Source organism: Eretmochelys imbricata, chromosome 5 (assembly GCF_965152235.1).
Source record: "Eretmochelys imbricata isolate rEreImb1 chromosome 5, rEreImb1.hap1, whole genome shotgun sequence".
Taxonomy (NCBI): domain Eukaryota; kingdom Metazoa; phylum Chordata; order Testudines; family Cheloniidae; genus Eretmochelys; species Eretmochelys imbricata.
In genome coordinates this window covers 42286478-42304134 of record NC_135576.1, presented here as the reverse complement: position 1 = coordinate 42304134, position 17657 = coordinate 42286478, and the positions used below count along the sequence as shown (strand labels likewise).

Sequence of the window (17657 nt, the reverse complement as noted above, 5' to 3'; positions counted from 1 at the left end):
TTTTTTTTTTTTTTTTTGGCAGTGCAAAAGGTAACTGCAATCTATGTTCCACCTTTGAATTTATGCAGTTACAAATTTGATTCTGTGAATATCTAGTCTGCTACATAATCCAAATTATACTTCGCTCATCTGGAACTCATTTTATGCGGGTGCCTTACATTCCAAATTTTATTTAACTAATGCATGAGTGTTCGTACTATTTTAGTGCCTGAATTTCCATCTATCATGAAAGGGTGGGAAAGCAGCCTTTTGTAGATGGCAGGCTGTCAGAGTTCCTTACTAAATAATTAATATGACAACAAAACTCCAGCAGTATTACAATAGGGCTTTGTAGAGTCATCTTTTTTGTCATTTAAATCAAAATAAAAAGATAATCTCTTTGCCTAATCAGTGTACAGGGATTAGAATACAGAAAAGTAAAAATCCATTTATTCATGTCTGAATATTGGTGATATCATAGCAGAATTTTCAGATGCCTTCTTGATCTATTGTTAACTTCAAGCACACAGCCATCTATCCATTTCCTTGCCCTGTACTACAATGACCACCACCTTTCCTTCCCTAACTTTCTTGAAGTTATTTCCATCTATATGCCTCATGTGACTAAAGTACACAAACTTGCACCTGCTGATTTCTATTATAATAAATAAATAATATTGCCAACTAATATTTTGGGGAAAGGAGGGAGGTTTAGAACCAGGAGATTCGCAAGAACCTTTGCTGCCACCATCACATCTCAAAAGCTTAATTTTTCATCTTGTCAGCAGCATTTATTTTCCACAATTCACATCCACAAGTCACTATGGAAAAAATTAAGCTTTTCACCAGGCGAACCTTTGCACGTTTTGAGATGGCGTGGTTTTTCCAAACTTTTGTAAGCAACCTATTCCTAGTCTTCTTCTAATTTCTTTGGAACAGCCCCGCTGGTCGGATATGTAGGACCCTATCTACTACCTAGTTCGGCAACATGAGGTCTGCTTGCATTTTTGTTAATCCTGTCAATACCCATGCATTTTGATTTTTGCCATATTCAGTCCATATTCCTTACTAATTGTTTTTAATAGACTCCAACATTTGTTGCATTGCATCAGTCATTGTAGCAAAGAGCTACAGCATATCTGAGGGCAGTTAAGAGGCATCTACCAATAAAAACCCCAGATCCTTCCATTTTGTTACAGCCCTCCACAGCTTGTCTCATACCCTGCCCACACCTTGAAAAGGCTTCGGGACAGAGTACACCCTTGTCTCACACCCTGTCCAGTGAAAAAACACTCATTGCCACCTGTTCCTGTTCAGACAGTGCTGTGTCTGATCGTGGTAGAGATTTAAAATTAATTCAATGAAATGCTTTGGAATCCCCATGTCTGCAAGTGTTCTCTGAAGATAGATATCATCCGATATAGCCAACACTTTTGCATAGTCAATGAAATAAGCAGAAATCAAGTCAGTGTTACGAAATCCTGTCTCTCCCTTCCCACATGCCCCCCAGCACAGGGAGCATCTCAGACATAGAATGGACTAGGCAGAGCATAATGGGTTCCAGACATACACAACTGTCAAATGGTCCCTTAAACAGCTAGTGCAACTTAGAACTCCACTTATTTTAAGATACTTGGGTTATTCTCAGAAACTATAGTGATGGGACAATTTTAGCAGACAGATTAGTAAATAAAATACTAACATCAAAATACATTTAAAAATATTGATAACATGAACAAAATCAATAAAGTAGTTGTTGTGATGTTTGGCTGCATGTGTTTCCTCTGTGTGCCACCCCAGCCCTGCACAAACAGCTGGCACAGCAGACCTCAAGTGAACTGCCCAACGACCACAAGATTTGTTAAGGGATGAAGGCACCCGGCCAAGTTTGTTGTTGACAAAGCACAGTACTGGTATCCTGCAGACTCTACCAGACCATTAATACATGTATGCCCATAACAATGGACCAGCTCAGTGAACAGTGGGACTTTCCATTTTTCCCTAGGCCAGAATTTAGTTCCATTGCCCAATACAACTAGAATCACGCAAGCGAGCTATTCCCGCCTCATGTCCCAAACCCCAGAAGGCCACACTGATCATGACTCCCAAGCAAAAGTGAGAATGTAGTGCTTACAACTTTTGGGGAGCAAGGGGAATGAGTTCAGCATTTTAAGATTCGATTTCCATCATGAATACACGGACAATGGTTACTGTGTGTGTTGTATCTACAGCTGTTGCCACTGTGGCCTTCAGGGTCTATCCCTCCACACTTGCAGAACGCCTGACCCAGATAAGAAGGAGAAAGAAGAGGACTCGGGATAACATGTCAGGAGATCCTACAAGCCAGTGGTGCACCAGAAAATGAGCACAGGGCCTGAAGGATCATCCTTGCAGACAGCATGGGCAAGGATAGAGCAGAGAGGATAAAGGCACAAGAAAAGGAGAGAGACATGCAGTAAGAGATGCTTGCACATCTCAGAGAGCAGAGATGCTGGATTCTCTGGTGGACCTGCAGGTTCAACAATCCTGTGCTTGCCTCCCTCTGCAGCCCATAGAGAACTCTATATTGGTACCACCCTAAAACATTCCACGTGGCATCAGGGGTCAGTGCACTACCCTTACTACTCCACCCAGGCGGACATTAAAGAAAACAACAGCTTCACATACACTGACCTGTGAAAGACATGATTGGCGTATTTATACCTGAAATAGAAATGACTGTTCTTTCCCTTTCATAAGTTGTTCCCTTAATCTATTAAGTTTTATTAAGTTCCATTTTATTTAAATTCACTGGTTCATGTTACAGAATAAAATTCTATTTTTTGAAATATAATGTATCTATTAGTTCACAACATATGCTGGATGGCAATGAGCAGGTCTGACAGCAATTTCCTCTTACTGCACTGTGTCACAGAACCTATAACATCATCATTCACAAACAATATTAATAGGCGCACTGACAATGCTATATTCCTACATATACAGCAATCACTAGAAGTCTCATTCTGGACCACAAAAGAGAAAGCCCAGGTAGAGCACACTACAGCAACACAAATCACTCTGGCTCACTATTAAAATGGTCTTTCAAAACCTCCCTGAACTGTATAGCTCCAAGCCAAACTCTTCTTATAGCCCTGGTATCTGGTTGTTCAAATTCAGCAGACAGCCACTCCACCTCCACCCGGCAGAATTTTTTCCCCCTTTGCTTCACAGATATTATGCAGGACAGAGCAGACAGCAATAATCATTGGGATTTTTTTTTCCCCTGAAGTCTAATCTTGTGAGTAAACAATGCCAGGGACCCTTCAAACGCCCAAAAGCACATTCAATTGTCATTCTGCATCTGTTCAGCCTGTAGCTGAATTGCCCCTTGGTGCTGTCGAGGTGAATGGTGTATGGCTTTATGAGCCAGGGGTAGGCTGGGTCTCCCAGGACCATTACTGGCATTTCAACATCCTCAATGGTAATCCTCCTGCCAGGAAATAAAGTCCCTGCTTACAGCTTTCTGAACAGTCCTGTGTTCTTAAAGATTCACGGGTCATGCACCTGCCCGGACCAGTCCACAGTGATGTCAGTAAAGCATGCCCAGCAATCCACCAGCACTTGCACTACCATAAAAAAATAGCCCTTTATGTTGATGTACTCTGTGGCAAGGTGGTCTGATGCTAAAATAGAGCTGTGTGAGCCATCTATTTCCCTAATGCAGATCAGAAACCCCACTGCTGCAAAACCATCCACAATGTCCTGCACCTGGCCCAGAGTCACAGTCCTGCATAGTAGGATGCGATTAATTGCCCTGCATATTTGCCCCTATGGTGGATTTCCTGATTCCAAAATGATTCCTGACTGACTGGTAGCAATCTGGCATTGTAAGTTTCCACATTGCAATTGCCAATCACTTCATGGTCAGTGCATCTCTAATTTTGGTGTCTCTACCCTGGAGGGCTTCGGCAAGTTCTGCACACAGATCCAGGAATGTGGCCTTCTGCATCCAAAAATTCTGCAGCCTCTGCTCATCATCCAAAACCTTAATAACAATGCAATCCCACCAGTCAGTGCTTGTTCCTCGGGCCCAGAACTGGTACTCCACCACCTTCAGCTGCTCTATGAATGCCACCAATAATCTTGAATCGTTTCTTTCAATCTAGCCTCCAAGGTATCGTCTTGTTCCCTCTGGGTCTTCTTACAGCTCCACAAACACTGCAGGATCAGGCACCTGAGGCTTACAATGCTCATGACAATAGTGCAGGGCTGTGCAGGCTCCACGCTTCCGTCAGAGATGGCAGACGGCAAGGAAGGACTCATGAGTTTGTGGGTTTTTGTAAAGAAGGAATGCAATATTATGGTCTGCAGATGAAATTATGGGCAAGAGAACACTATATTATGGGAAGTTGACTGCATGTGCCCAGTCACCCCTGTACAACTCATTTCAGCCTCATCAGGCATTGCAAGAACTTCCCAAAAGACCTTGCACTGGAAGGTGGTGATTTGCATAGTGGATACTATCTATGGAGCACTGCATTCTGCATCAATAAAAGTGCTCCTGGTGAGGATGTGCACTGCCAATAAAAAGGACCCAACTGCCATGCACACAAACGATTTAATAACTCCAGTGGCTGTATGCCAGCGTAACTTAGGTCAACATAACTTTGTAGTGTAGACATGGTCTCATCTCTCTTTCTTGAGTGATGACTAATTTAGTTCCTGTCATTTTGTATATATAAGTGGGATTATGTTTTCCGATGTGCACTACTTTACATTTATCAATGTTAAATTTCATCTGCCATTTTGCTGCCTGGTCACCCAGTTTAGTGAGATTCTTTTGTAATTCTTTGCAGTCAGCTTTGGACTTAACTATCTTGATTAATTAATAATTTAATTAATTAATTTAACTGTTTACCCCTTTTTCCAGATCATTTATGAATATATGTTGAATAGCACTGGTCCCAATAAATATCCTTGTTGGACTCTGATATTTGCCTCTTCCCATTGTGAAAACTGACCATTTATTCCTACCTTTATTTCCATCTTTTAACCAGTTACTGATCCATGACAGGACCTTGCTTCTTATCTCAGGACTGCCTACTTTGCTTAAGAGCCTTTGGTCAAGGACATAGTCAAAGGGTATCTCGAAGTCCAAGAACACTAGTTCACCCTTGTCCACATACTTGTTGACATCCTCAAAGAATTCTAATACATTGGTGAGGCATGATTTCTCTTTACAAAAGCCATGTAGACTTTTCCCCAACATATCATGTTCATCCATGTGTCTGATAATTCTGTTCTTTACTAACAGTTTCAACCAATCTGCCTGGTAGTGAAGTTAATCCTACCAGGCTGTAACTGCTAGGATTGCCTCCGGAGCCTTTTTTAAAGATCAGTGTTGCATTATCTACCCTCCAGTCATCTGATACAGAAGCTGATTTAAGGTTACATACCACGGTTATCAGAGTAGCAGCCGTGTTAGTCTGTATCCGCAAAAAAAAAAAAAAGGGAGTACTTGTGGCACCTTAGAGACTAACAAATTTATTTGAGCATAAGCTTTCGTGAGCTTTAGCTCACTTCATCGGATCCATGATGAAGTGAGCTGTAGCTCACAAAAGCTTATGCTCAAATAAATTTATCTCTCAGGTACCATAAGAACTCCTTTTCTTCATACCACAGTTAGTAGTTCTGCAATTTAATTTGAGTTAGAACTCAACATTCAGAACTCTTGGGTGCCTGCATATGGTCCTGGTGACTTATTACTGTTTAAATTGTTTCACAACTTCCTCTATTGACACCTCAATCTGGGACAATTCTCTTATTGCTGTTTTTCATTTGGTCTTTTGAGTCTCTATGGTGTTTTTAAATAGTCTCCATGAAGTGTTCAGGCATTTCACCCTTGTGGCTTATTTTAATTTCTGTTTAACTAGCTTCTTCATTTTTATGTAATTCCCCCTTTTTGAAGTTAAATGGTACTGTGGTGGGTTTCTTAGGTATGCCCCCCGACACAAAAAGATTTTATATTTAATTACATTACATTATAGTCATTATTACTGAGTGATTTAGCTATATTCACCTTTTGGACCAGGTCCTATTTTCCACATAGGACTAAAACAGGAATTGCCTCTTCCCTTGTAGGTTCCAGGACTAGCTGCTCCGAGCAGCAGTCATTTATGTTGTCAAAAATTTTCTCTGCATCCCTTTCTGAGGTGACATACAGATAGTTGAAATACTACCTTACTTTTGGGTTATCTATTTTTGAAAACTCTCTAATTTTCCTGAACATTTCACAATCACCATCATCCTCCTGTCAGGTGGTCGGTAGTATATTCCTACTGCTATACTCTTATTGTTCAAGCATGGAATTTCTATCCATAGAGATTATATGGTACAGTTTGATTCATTTAAGATTTTTTACTTTATTTGACTCTATGCTTTCTTTCACACACAGTGCCACTCCTGCACCCAGCATGACTGACTCTGTCATTCCTATATATTTTATACTATAGTATGACCATGTCCCATTGATTATCCTCATTCCAACAAGTTTTCGTGATGATTATATCAGTATCCTCACTTAATGCCAGGCACTCTAGTTCACCCATCTTACTAGTTAGACTTTAGCATTTGTATATAATCACTAGTACATTTGATCAATATGTAAATGCCCACAGAGGCCCACAGGTCTGACATCTAACAGGATGAAAATGCTAAACTGAAGGAGGAGGTCATCTTCTGTCGAGATGCCAAGTTGTACATGCATCACATGACACAGCATTATGACACTAGCATGAGGCAATTTTTTTTTATTCACTAAATTGTTCGCTGAACTATTTTTCGTTTCATGATGAAAATTCTAAATAGCTTCATTCTGATAATTTAACATTACAAAATTAACATTAAAGATTAAAGATTCAGTCTTTCAGTTTTAAGATTTGTGAGTTTTTAGTCAAATCTTACACGTATATCTAGTCTTCTTTATCAAGTTAGAAATAAAATATTAAGAGGGATGGTGTGTTACGCTTTCCTGCTTTAACACAAATGCATTTCACTAAAAATATAACCATACCAAGCCATAAATTTGTTGTAATGATTATTCCCTGTTTTGATAACTAGTTCAACAAATCAACAGCTTTTATTTATGATAATGTGTTCGTAAAAACCACACACAAACCAACCCCACCTCAAGCATCTTAGCAGGGACTTCTGAAATTTACCAAAATAAGTATTAGGAAGGCTCTCTGGAACAATTATTATTTCTATTAGTTTTCATGATAATTAAGAAATACTTCAACTAGGAAATGAGTACACTTCATCTATTAATTAGGCCAAAATTACAAGTAAAATACCATTAGTTCTTCATTGTAAAATCAAATAACCATTTCTTGTTAATATGAGATGAAAAGCAGATACTTTTTTAGCAAACCACCTTATATTAAAACTAGGACTTTTTAAAAGCCACAATACGGATTCCATGCAATCTCTACCTGCTGCATTATTGGGTTATATTTTGAGACAAAAACATTAACAGAGTAAAGGTTGAGAGCACATATCTGACAGTAATTTAAGTCAAAATATATTATAGGGTTGTTGTAATTATCCAAAAACAAGTATGTTATAAACTCATCAAATTCAGAGTTAAGGTAAAAACTTAAAAGAAATCCAAATTGTTCAAGTATAGAAATGTACAGATAAGGTACCCGAACAACCTTAAGTCTGACCTATAGTGAGACCATACAATAACCTTAAGATTGTGATTAAGGCATTTTAGTGTTTGTGGCCCCAAATTAGTTCAGTTTAATTTGATGGTCATTAGCTTTGTTTCTTCCCCAGTCTCCTCAAATTCCCATTACATGATCATCAGGCTACTGAAACAACCGTAACTGGTGGATGGGTGGTTATCATCTCACACAGTTATTTTTTTTTTCCTAGAAAGGGCCATGGAAACTAGCTTCTACCTGGACAACCATCAAATTGTCAGTCCAAAACGGTGTGTAATATCTCATCTGAAGAATGGTCTCTCTCTATTGAGTATTGATAGTACTCCGATGAAGTAATAATGTTTTTAATGTTTGACTTTAATCCACAGTATCTGGCTGAGTAGTAGGAGTGTTACTAAGCAAACAATGAAGATGGCCTATAAAAGTGGGCTAGAGTGTGACTTGGGCTGAGCAAGTGGGCAGAAGGATTAAGACCGCCCTAATCCCTTATGGTTCTTCCATTTGGATGTACACAAGTAAGTGCTGTGCTCTTACTACCAGCACCCCCACAGCTGGGAGTAGGTGCAGGCTTAGTTTCACCTGCCATATATTATCCAGCTCAGCTGAGCCAGTATTGGGGGAGGGAGGAGAAGAGATAGTGGTAGTAATTTATACAGCAGCAAATGACAATCCTCGTGCAGCAAAAGAAGAATGCAGAGAACAGCAACACACTGTCCCTTGTAACTCAGGGCAGAGTGCATCTGCGATCACTAGCCCAAAGCAGTGTCTAACACACAAATAAAGAAAGCAAAAAAACTCTTTCAATTGTAATTATCTTATGCATTATTTGAAACAATGGTAGGTAAAAATACTCAGACAAGTGTCTTTGAAGACTAATTAAAAATACTGTCAGTTTAAATACAGTTATGACCACTGAGGTGTCAATATTAACTAGCATTTCCACAAACTAGAAAATCTTATTAAAACACTCAGAGTAAACAGAAGTAGCTGTCATATTGTTCGGAAGACATACCATAGAAGTTTGTCTACACGTTTGGTAGATACAAATAGGCAAATATTTCATTTAAATATTCTTTTTTATTTTTCAGTTGCAGACACTTTATACATCCTTACAACTTCAGGTGAAATTGGTATTTAAATTGACATCAGCCTAAAGATAGCTGACTTCCGTATTGTGGCTTTTCTATAAAATTTGGGCCACAAGCAGCAAAAAAAACCTATAATGTTAATACATAATTATTAATTATATATTAATATTAATTGTCATATATATATATGTTATATTAATATATGCTAATCATATATTATATATATATATATATATATAAAAACATTTTAAATACTTTCAATGATCCTACATTAATAGGGCAGCACTGAACTCTTATTTCCAAGATGCAAAAGTTTTGCAGATTTGGGGGCAAAGGTGAGGAAAAGCCCTGCAAATTGTCAAATAACCTCCATGCATCTACTGCCTCACATAAAAGCCTCACAGACAGCTGCAGCGGCACAGGAGCCAGCAAACAGAGCTGTAAACAGGGGAGTTTGAGTGGGCGTTTGTAAGGGGACTTTGGGGGGAAGACTAAGAGCCAGGAAAAGGAACCAACAGGCTAGTGAAGGGAGTGTGTGGTGCTTGCTGGGGGTTTGTTTTGCTGTGGGTGGCGGTGTTTTGGTTTGGTTTCCTGGACTAACAGGACCTCGGCAAGAAGGCTATGACAGATACAGAGGCAGCAGTGGTAGTGACCCAAGTAGTGGAAGACACAATGAAGATGACTGGATGTAGAAGCTGCGGCATGTACATGATCCTGGAGGGGGTACCTGAAAAGAGTTTTGTCTGCATGAAGTGCTACCTGATAGAGCTGATGGAAGAAAAGATCCGAGGACTGGAGATGCAGGTGGAAATTCTGGTTGAGTTTAGAAGGGGGGAGGGGGGTTGAGCGGATGATGGAGCAAAGACGTGAGGAGGCTGACGGGAAAAGCTCATATTTGCAATGGGAAGCAGGACCAAAGAACTCTGAGGGGATGCTGCTATGTGAGGAAAGGGGACAGTGGAAGCATGTGACTAAGAGAACCAGGTAGAGGAAAAGACGGGCTAGTGAAGGAGAAATAGAGCTCAGGAACAGGTTTGCAGAGTTGGAAAATGAAGGGGCACAGTAGGGGTCATTAAAGGTGAGAGGGCAAGGAAGAAGAGAAGATCAGCTAGTCCTATAGGAAGAGAGCAAAAGTCAATGGAGATCACCCCAAATACGAGCCCCAGAAGGATACGGGATGGGTTGCAGAGGATTGCAAGGGACAACAGGAATCAGGAGGACTTGCAGCCAGAGGGAACAGGGGATAGACTGGAGAATCACACCATAACCGGGAAAAGGCAGGTCTACGTGACTGGGAACTCCTTACTGAGAAGAACAGACAGGCCTGTAACAAGAGCTGATCCAGAGAACAGAAGGGTGTGCTGTCTTCCGGGTGCTAAGATATGGGATGTGGACCTGAGGCTGAAGAGGATCCTAACAGGAGCAGGAAAGAATCCACTGACTGTCCTTCATGTGGGAAAAATGATATAGCTAGATTCTCACTGGAACGTATCAAGGGAGACTATGCCTGGCTGGGGAAGACACTTAAGGAAATCGAGGCTCCGGTGATCTTCAGTGGCATTCTCCCTGTTCCTAGAGAAGGGCAACAAAGGTGTGACAAGATTATGATGCTCAACAGATGGCTCAGGCAGTGGTGCTATAAGGAGGGCTTTGGGATGTATGGCCACTGGGAAGCATTCATGGACAGAGGACTGTTCTCTTGGCATAGACTTCACCTGAGTAAGGAGGGAAATAGACTTCTAGGATGGAGGATGGCACAACTGATCAAGAGAACTTTAAACTAGGAATTTGGGGGAGATGGTTGGGAGATGGCCAGGTAATCTCCACGCCAGATTTAACATTGAGAGGGAAGAAAACGAAGTAAGAAAGGATACAGCCAGGGGTAGCAGAATGGACATAAGGAGGAAGGGTAGTGTACATACCGTCTAATAGGTGATACTGGCGGTAGAATGTCTGTGCCTAATCGGGTAAAGAATGTGAGGAAGCCAAACAGCAAAAATTAAGATGTTTGTACACTACTGAAGGGTATGTTCTATTTAGGAAAGACAGAAATAAAGGCAAAAGTGGTGGAGTAGCATTGTATATCAATGATGAGGTAGACTGAAAAGAAATAAGTGATGGAATGGATAAGACAGAGCCTGTCTGGGCAAAAAAATCACATTGGGGAAGAAAGCTACTAGAGCCTGGCATAGTGCTTGGGGTGTGCTACAAACCGCTGGGATCCGAGTTTGATATGGATAGAGACCTCTTTAATGTTTTTAATGAAGTAAATTCTAATGGGAATTGTGTGATCATGGGAGACTAACTTCACAGATATAGACTGGAGGACAAGTGCTAGTAATAATAATAGGGCTCAGATTTTCCTGGATGTGATAGCTGATGGAGTCCTTCATCAAGTAGTTGCTGAACCGACTAGAGGGGATGCCATTTTAGATTTGGTTGTGGTGAATAGTGAGGACATCATAGAAGAAATGGTTGTAGGGGACAACCTAGGTTCAAGCGATCATGAGCTAATTCGGTTCAAACTAAATGGAAGGATAAACAAAAACAGATCTGTGACTAGGGTTTTTGATTTAAAAAGAGCTAACTTTAAAAAAAAATTAAGGAAATTAGTTAGGGAAGTGGATTGGACTGAAGAACTTGTGGATCTAAAGGCAGAGGAGGCCTGGAATTACTTCAAGTCAAAGTTGCAGAAACTATCAGAAGCCTGCATCCCAAGAAAGGGGAAAAAATTCATAGGCGGAAGTTGTAGACCAAGCTGGATGAGCAAGCATCTTAGAGAGGTGATTAAGAAAAAGCAGAAAGCCTACAAGGAGTGGAAGATTGGAAGGATTAGCAAGGAAAGCTACCTTATTGAGGTCAGAACATGTAGGGATAAAGTGAGAAAGGCCGAAAGCCATGTAGAGTTAGACCTTGCAAAGGGAATTAAAACCAACAGTAAAACAGTTCCATAGCCATATAAATAAGAAGAAAACAAAGAAAGAAGTAGTGAGACCACTAAACACTGAGGATGGAGTGGAGGTTAAGGATAATCTAGGCCTGGCCCAATATCTAAACAAATACTTTGCCTCAGTCTTTAATGAGGCTAATGAGGAGCTTAGGGATAACGGTAGGACGACAAACGGGAAGGAGGATATGGAGGTAGATATTACCACATCCAAGGTAAAAGCCAAACTGGACCAGCTTAATGGGACTAAATCGGGGGGCCGAGATATTCTTTATCCAAGAATATTAAAAGAGCTGGCACATGAAATTGCAAGCCCATTAGCAAAAATTTGTAATGAATCTGAAAACTCAGGGGTTGTACTGTATGACTGGAGAATTGCTAACATAGTTCCTATTTTTAAGAAAGAGGATAAAAGTGATCCGGGTAACTACAGGCCTGTTAGTTTGACATCTTTAGTATGCAAGGTCTGGGAAAAAATTTTGAAAGAGAAAGTAGTTAAGGACATTGAGGTCAGTAGTAATTGGGACAAAATACAACATGGTTTTACAAAAGGTAGATCGTGTCAAACCAAACAGATTTTTTAGACAAAGGAAACACAGTGGATCTAGTTTACCTCGATTTCAGTAAGGTATTTGATATGGTTCCACATGGGGAACTATTAGCTAAATCAGAAAAGATGGGGATCAATATGAAAATTGAAAGGTGAATAAGGAACTGGTTAAAGGTGAGACTACAACGGGTCACACTGAAAGGTGACCTGTCAGGCTGCAAGGAGGTTACCAGCGGAGTTCCTCAGGGATCGGTTTTGGGACCAAATCTTATTTAATCTTTTTATTACTGACCTTGGCACAAAAAGGGGGCATGTGCTAATAAAGTCTGCGGATGACACAAAGCTGGGAGGTATTGCCAATACAGAGAAGGACCGGGATATCATACAGGAAGATCTGGATGACCTTGTACACTGGAGTAATAGTAACAGGATGAAATTTAAGAGTGAAAAGTGCAAGGTCATGCATTTAGGGATTAACGACAAGAGTTTTTGTTATAAACTGGGGATGCATCACTTGGAAGTAACAGAGGAGGAGAACGACCTCAGAGTATTGGTTCATCACAGTATGACTATCAGCTGCCAATGTGATATGGCCCTGAAAAAAAAGCTAATGTGGTCTTGGGCTGCATCAGGCGAGCTATTTCCATTAGAGATAAGGAAGTATTAGTACCTTTATACAAGGCATTGGTGAGTCCTTATCTGGAATATTGTGCGCAGTTCTGGTCTCCCATGTTTAAGAAGGATGAATTCAAACTGGAACAGGTACAGAGAAGGGCTACTTGGATGATCAGAGGAATGGAAAACCTGTCTTATGAAAGGAAACTCAAAGAGCATGGCTTGTTTAGCCTAGCCAAAAGAAGGCTGAGAGGAGATAGGATTGCTCTCTATAAATATATCGGAGGAATAAATACCACAGAGGGAGAAGAATTATTTAAGCTCAGTACCAATATGGACACAAGAACAAATGGATATAAACTGGCCATCAGGAAGTTTAGACTTGAAATTAGACGAAGGTTTCTAACCATTAGAGGAGTGAAGTTCAAGAACAGCCTTCCAAGGGAAGCAGTGTGGGCAAAAGACATATCTGGCTTCAAGACTAAGCTTGATAAGTTTATGGAGGAGATGGGATAGCCTAATTCTGGCAAGTAATTGATCTTCAACTATTAGCAGTAGATATCCCATCACAGGCCATTGGGCATGTTAGATGGAGTGGGAGCTGAGTTACTACAGAGACTTCTTCCCGGGTGTCTGGCTGGTGAGTCTTGCTCACATGCTCAGAGTTTAGCTGATTGCAATATTTGGGGTCGGGAAGGAATTTTCCTCCAGGACAGATTGGCAGAGACCCTGGGCGTTTTTCACCTTCCTCTGCAGCATGGGGCATGGGCCATTTGCTGGAGGATTCTCTGCACCTTGAAGTCTTTAAACCATGATTTGAGGACTTCAATAGCTCAGACACAGGTTAGGGATTTGTTACAGGAGTGGGTGGGTGAGATTCTGTGGCCTGCATTGTGCAGGAGGTCAGACTAGACGATCATAATGGTCTCTTCAGACCTTAAAGTCTATAATTCTAAAATATTTTTATGATCCAGAAACCATCTTTCAAACATTTATTAAAAATATTGTGAGCTTTACAATGAACAGTTAAATTCTAGGGCTGTCATTTTCCCCTTAGTTCCCTGTATATCCTCCTTTCACATAGACAGTAACACATAAATGTGCTTAAACTAGCTTGAAAACATGCATCCTTCAATTGGCTCTCACAGCAGATATTTTTAACCTTAAAATTTGGCATCAGTTCTCATTGGAAAATATTTTAGAACAACATAGGACTGATGTAGCATAAAGTCTTAAAATACATTAATTTAGTCAATCCTGTTTGAGAATTGAAAGTGCGTTTAAATATTTTAACAAACACACTGTTGGTTCAAAAGAAAAAAAACAACATGATACTTACCACTGTGTTATGTTTTTTCCCCTACTGCTTCCCTGAGCTTTCAAAGCCAACATTCTGTGAAAAGAAAAGAGACAAAAAATTTACTTAATGTTCTGCATAATTCGATATAATGTTCTTTTACATGTATTAGATCAGAGGTTCTCAAACTGTGGTCCATAGACCACCAGTGGTCTGCGAGTTCCATTCAGGTGGTCTGCAGATAGTTCCCTCTAAGGTGCACCCCGGGCAGCCACACACGAGAGAATGAAGGGCCACCCACCTAATTAGTGAAGCCGTGCAGACATGGCTCCACTAATTAGCTTCCTGGACCCTGGAGAAGATGCACATTAAGGTGAGGTGGTGGCCTTGGAGGGAATAGGGGATAAGTAGGACGGGCCAGTGGACTTTCCCCAGCTCCATGGCTGCGGCTGCCGGGGAGAGACCCACCTCTCCCCCCATGCCTCCTTCCCCGCCCCAGCTCGGGGGCTGCCACAGCAGGGGAGAGAGGGCACATCCATCGCATTAGAAAGGTCAGACTACTGATATTAAAATATGAGTTGTGTGCTTTTATTTGTAGAACAAAAAACGTTAATTAAGTTTATTTTATATAGCGCTTTTATCCAAAGCGCTTTACAATAGTTAGCTAACAGTACAAACAACATTTGGAAAGATCATTAAGTGGTCTGCCGAGACCCTCAGCAATTTTCAAGTGGTCTGCAGGAGAAAAAAAAAGTTTGAGAATCACTGTATTAGATATTTTACTTTGCATTCAGGTCATTTTAAAAAAGTCAGCTTCATTTTAAAAAAGTTGTGCTGATTGCTGAAGAACTGAGGGAACTTGAAAGGTTTTTCAGAAACAGTAGCCAAAAAGTATCCCTACAGTAAAGGGCAACATCACTTTCTCCTCTACTTTAATTTTGAGTTTAGATTATTTCTACACTGTTTCTTCTATAATCCTTACCTATCATTTTTGGAATACTTAGCAAGTACCAATCCCAATATAAAAAAAGTTGAGAATTCATGATAATGATGTTGAAAGACATCTATCCTAATAAACTGAATATCAGAAACATTCTCTCCATATGATTCTGAAGAAATCTATTTGAGAAGCTAAACATAAGAACTAGAAATTAATGGAGCATGACAAGATTGCACTTCACCGATGCATTTAACAACAACTTAATTTTCTACCAGCTGCCTTCTCAGCAAATGCTGGACAAGGCACATTAGATAGTTTGTTGTTTTTTTTAATTGGACGAACAGTTTGTAATAAGTAAGCTTCTGAACCAAAAATTGTCTCATAGGTGAAAGACATCTCTTTTTCAAATGAATTTGTGCATATTTTAAATTATTTGCTGCCCCAATAAAAAGGGCAATTTTATCTACAACAGGAATGAGCGTAGTACAATTGCCTCTAAAGATCAATCTACCTTGTCTACTTTTTCCTTTAGATATTAGTGTTGTCAGCTAAAAACATTTTCTGCAGCTGACAACAATTATGCACAAAGGAGTTCGAGTTGGTTGCAGTATCCTTTGAAGTAAATACACGTTATGTAGATAAGAGAGTATATTTGGACCGGACAGCAACTTTATACCAATACAGAGGAGTAAGATTTTACTTACTTCAATTTTAGTCTAAAACATTCCACACCAAATATTACCTATCTGAAGCTCCGGCACCCTTAGCATACAATTAAAAATAATACCATGGACATTTTGGCATTACTGCCAAAGCGTCTAAATAATTCAAAGTCAGCCACCCAAAAAAATCACAAGATTGCCTTAGAACTCATGACATTATAAAAATATTTTCTGAGTTCTTTTGTCTTCTGATTTTTGAGCCTCCGTGGTTTACAGTTTCAAACTTTACTCAAACAGCCATGAAGGCCAGAAACTATATTTTTTTAATAAAGAAAATGAAAGTGAGCTGAAACTCTCACAGGCAGACAGGCTGGTCCTTGCATACAGACAGCCCCCAACCTAAAGCAAATACTCACCAGCAACTACTCACCACACAACAAAAACACCAACCCAGGAACCAAACCCTGCAACAAACCCTGGTGCCAACTCTGTCCCATATCTATTCAAGGGACACCATTGTAGGATCTAACCTACATCAGCCACGCCATCAGGGGCTCGTTCACCTGCACATCTACCAATGTGATATACGCCATCATGTGCCAGCAATGCCCCTCCTGCCATGTACATTGGCCAAACCAGACACCCTCTATGCAAAAGAATAAATGGACACAAATCTGACATCAGGAATTATAACATTCAACATAACATTTCACAGAAAGTGTTCTGAGGAAAAATTTGACGAATGGTTGTTAAAGGCTGGTATAGTTGGGGAGAGCATTATCAGCTTGACTGCATACAATATGATAGATATAGACTAAATTTAAAATTGAAGGTAAGTAGCTTGTTTACCAGTAGGAGAACACTTCAGTCTCCCTAGTCACTCAATAACAGACTTAAAAGTGGCAATTCTTCAACAGCAAAAACTTTAAAAACAGACTCCAGTGTGAAACTGCAGAACTTGAATTAATTTGCAAACTGGACACCATCACATTAGTTCTGAATAAAGACTGGGAGTGGTTGGGTCATTACAAAACCTAAACCTAATTTCCTCCATAATAATTTCCCCCTACTGTTACTCACACCTTTTTGTCAACTGTTTGAAACAGGCACTCATTACCACTTCAAAAGTTATTTTTCCTCCCTTGGTATCCTACTGTTAATTGAATTGTCTCGTTAGACTGAGCTCACACTTGGTAAGGCTCCCATCTTTTCGTGTATTTATACCTGATCCTGTATTTTCCACTCTATGCATCTGATGAAGTGGGTTCTAGCCCATGAAGCTTATGCCCAAATAAATCTGTTAGCCTTTAAGGTGCCAGAAGGACTCCTCGTTGTTTTTGCTGAAATTCTCATGTAATCAGATGACTGCAGGAGCTGGGGTTTAACCAAAATAAACACGAAACATCATGAGCTGGTAAAACAGTACACAGAAGTTAGTGAACAAATCACCTAATACCATATTTCTCCTTCTGCCTTACACTTCCACATATCATCCAGTCATCAGATTAACCTGGTTTTAAACCCAACTGTCCTCACCATGCTATCATGCCACACAGAAATCCCCCCTGCTCCCCCAACCACCTGAGCCCTTCACCAACACCCACTCAAGCATATGAGCTTTGAGAACTCCCCACAAGGGCAAAAAAATTGGGCTATTTCAGAACAGGGTGGGAGAAGAAAGAATTCCAAAGGAAGCTGGCCTTCATGTAGGACACTCTGCCAGTAGTGCCCGCTCTTTTATACCAAATGGGATACAGGCTGAGTATCCCCACTGATCTCAACTGCAACAGTAAATACTCTAACTTCTTACAAGCAGCAGCAGCACATTAACTAACTCTATTTGAACACAGTGGTAAGATGGAAAAACAAGAGA

General features: G+C 40.2%; 1 protein-coding gene across 8 annotated transcripts in view; it reads right to left on the bottom strand.

Annotated features, from left to right (window-relative positions):
• ERBIN (erbb2 interacting protein) overlaps nucleotides 1-17657 on the bottom strand; it is a 223459-nt gene that overhangs the window by 132080 nt on the left and 73722 nt on the right. For 7 of the 8 annotated variants that reach the window (XM_077816949.1, XM_077816948.1, XM_077816947.1 and 4 more), the window contains one exon: nucleotides 14225-14278. The gene's annotated coding sequence lies outside the window, so the exon portion shown is untranslated. Of the gene's footprint in view, nucleotides 1-14224; nucleotides 14279-17008; nucleotides 17075-17657 lie in introns of those variants that run through there. The other variant, XM_077816951.1, reaches the window with a different exon arrangement.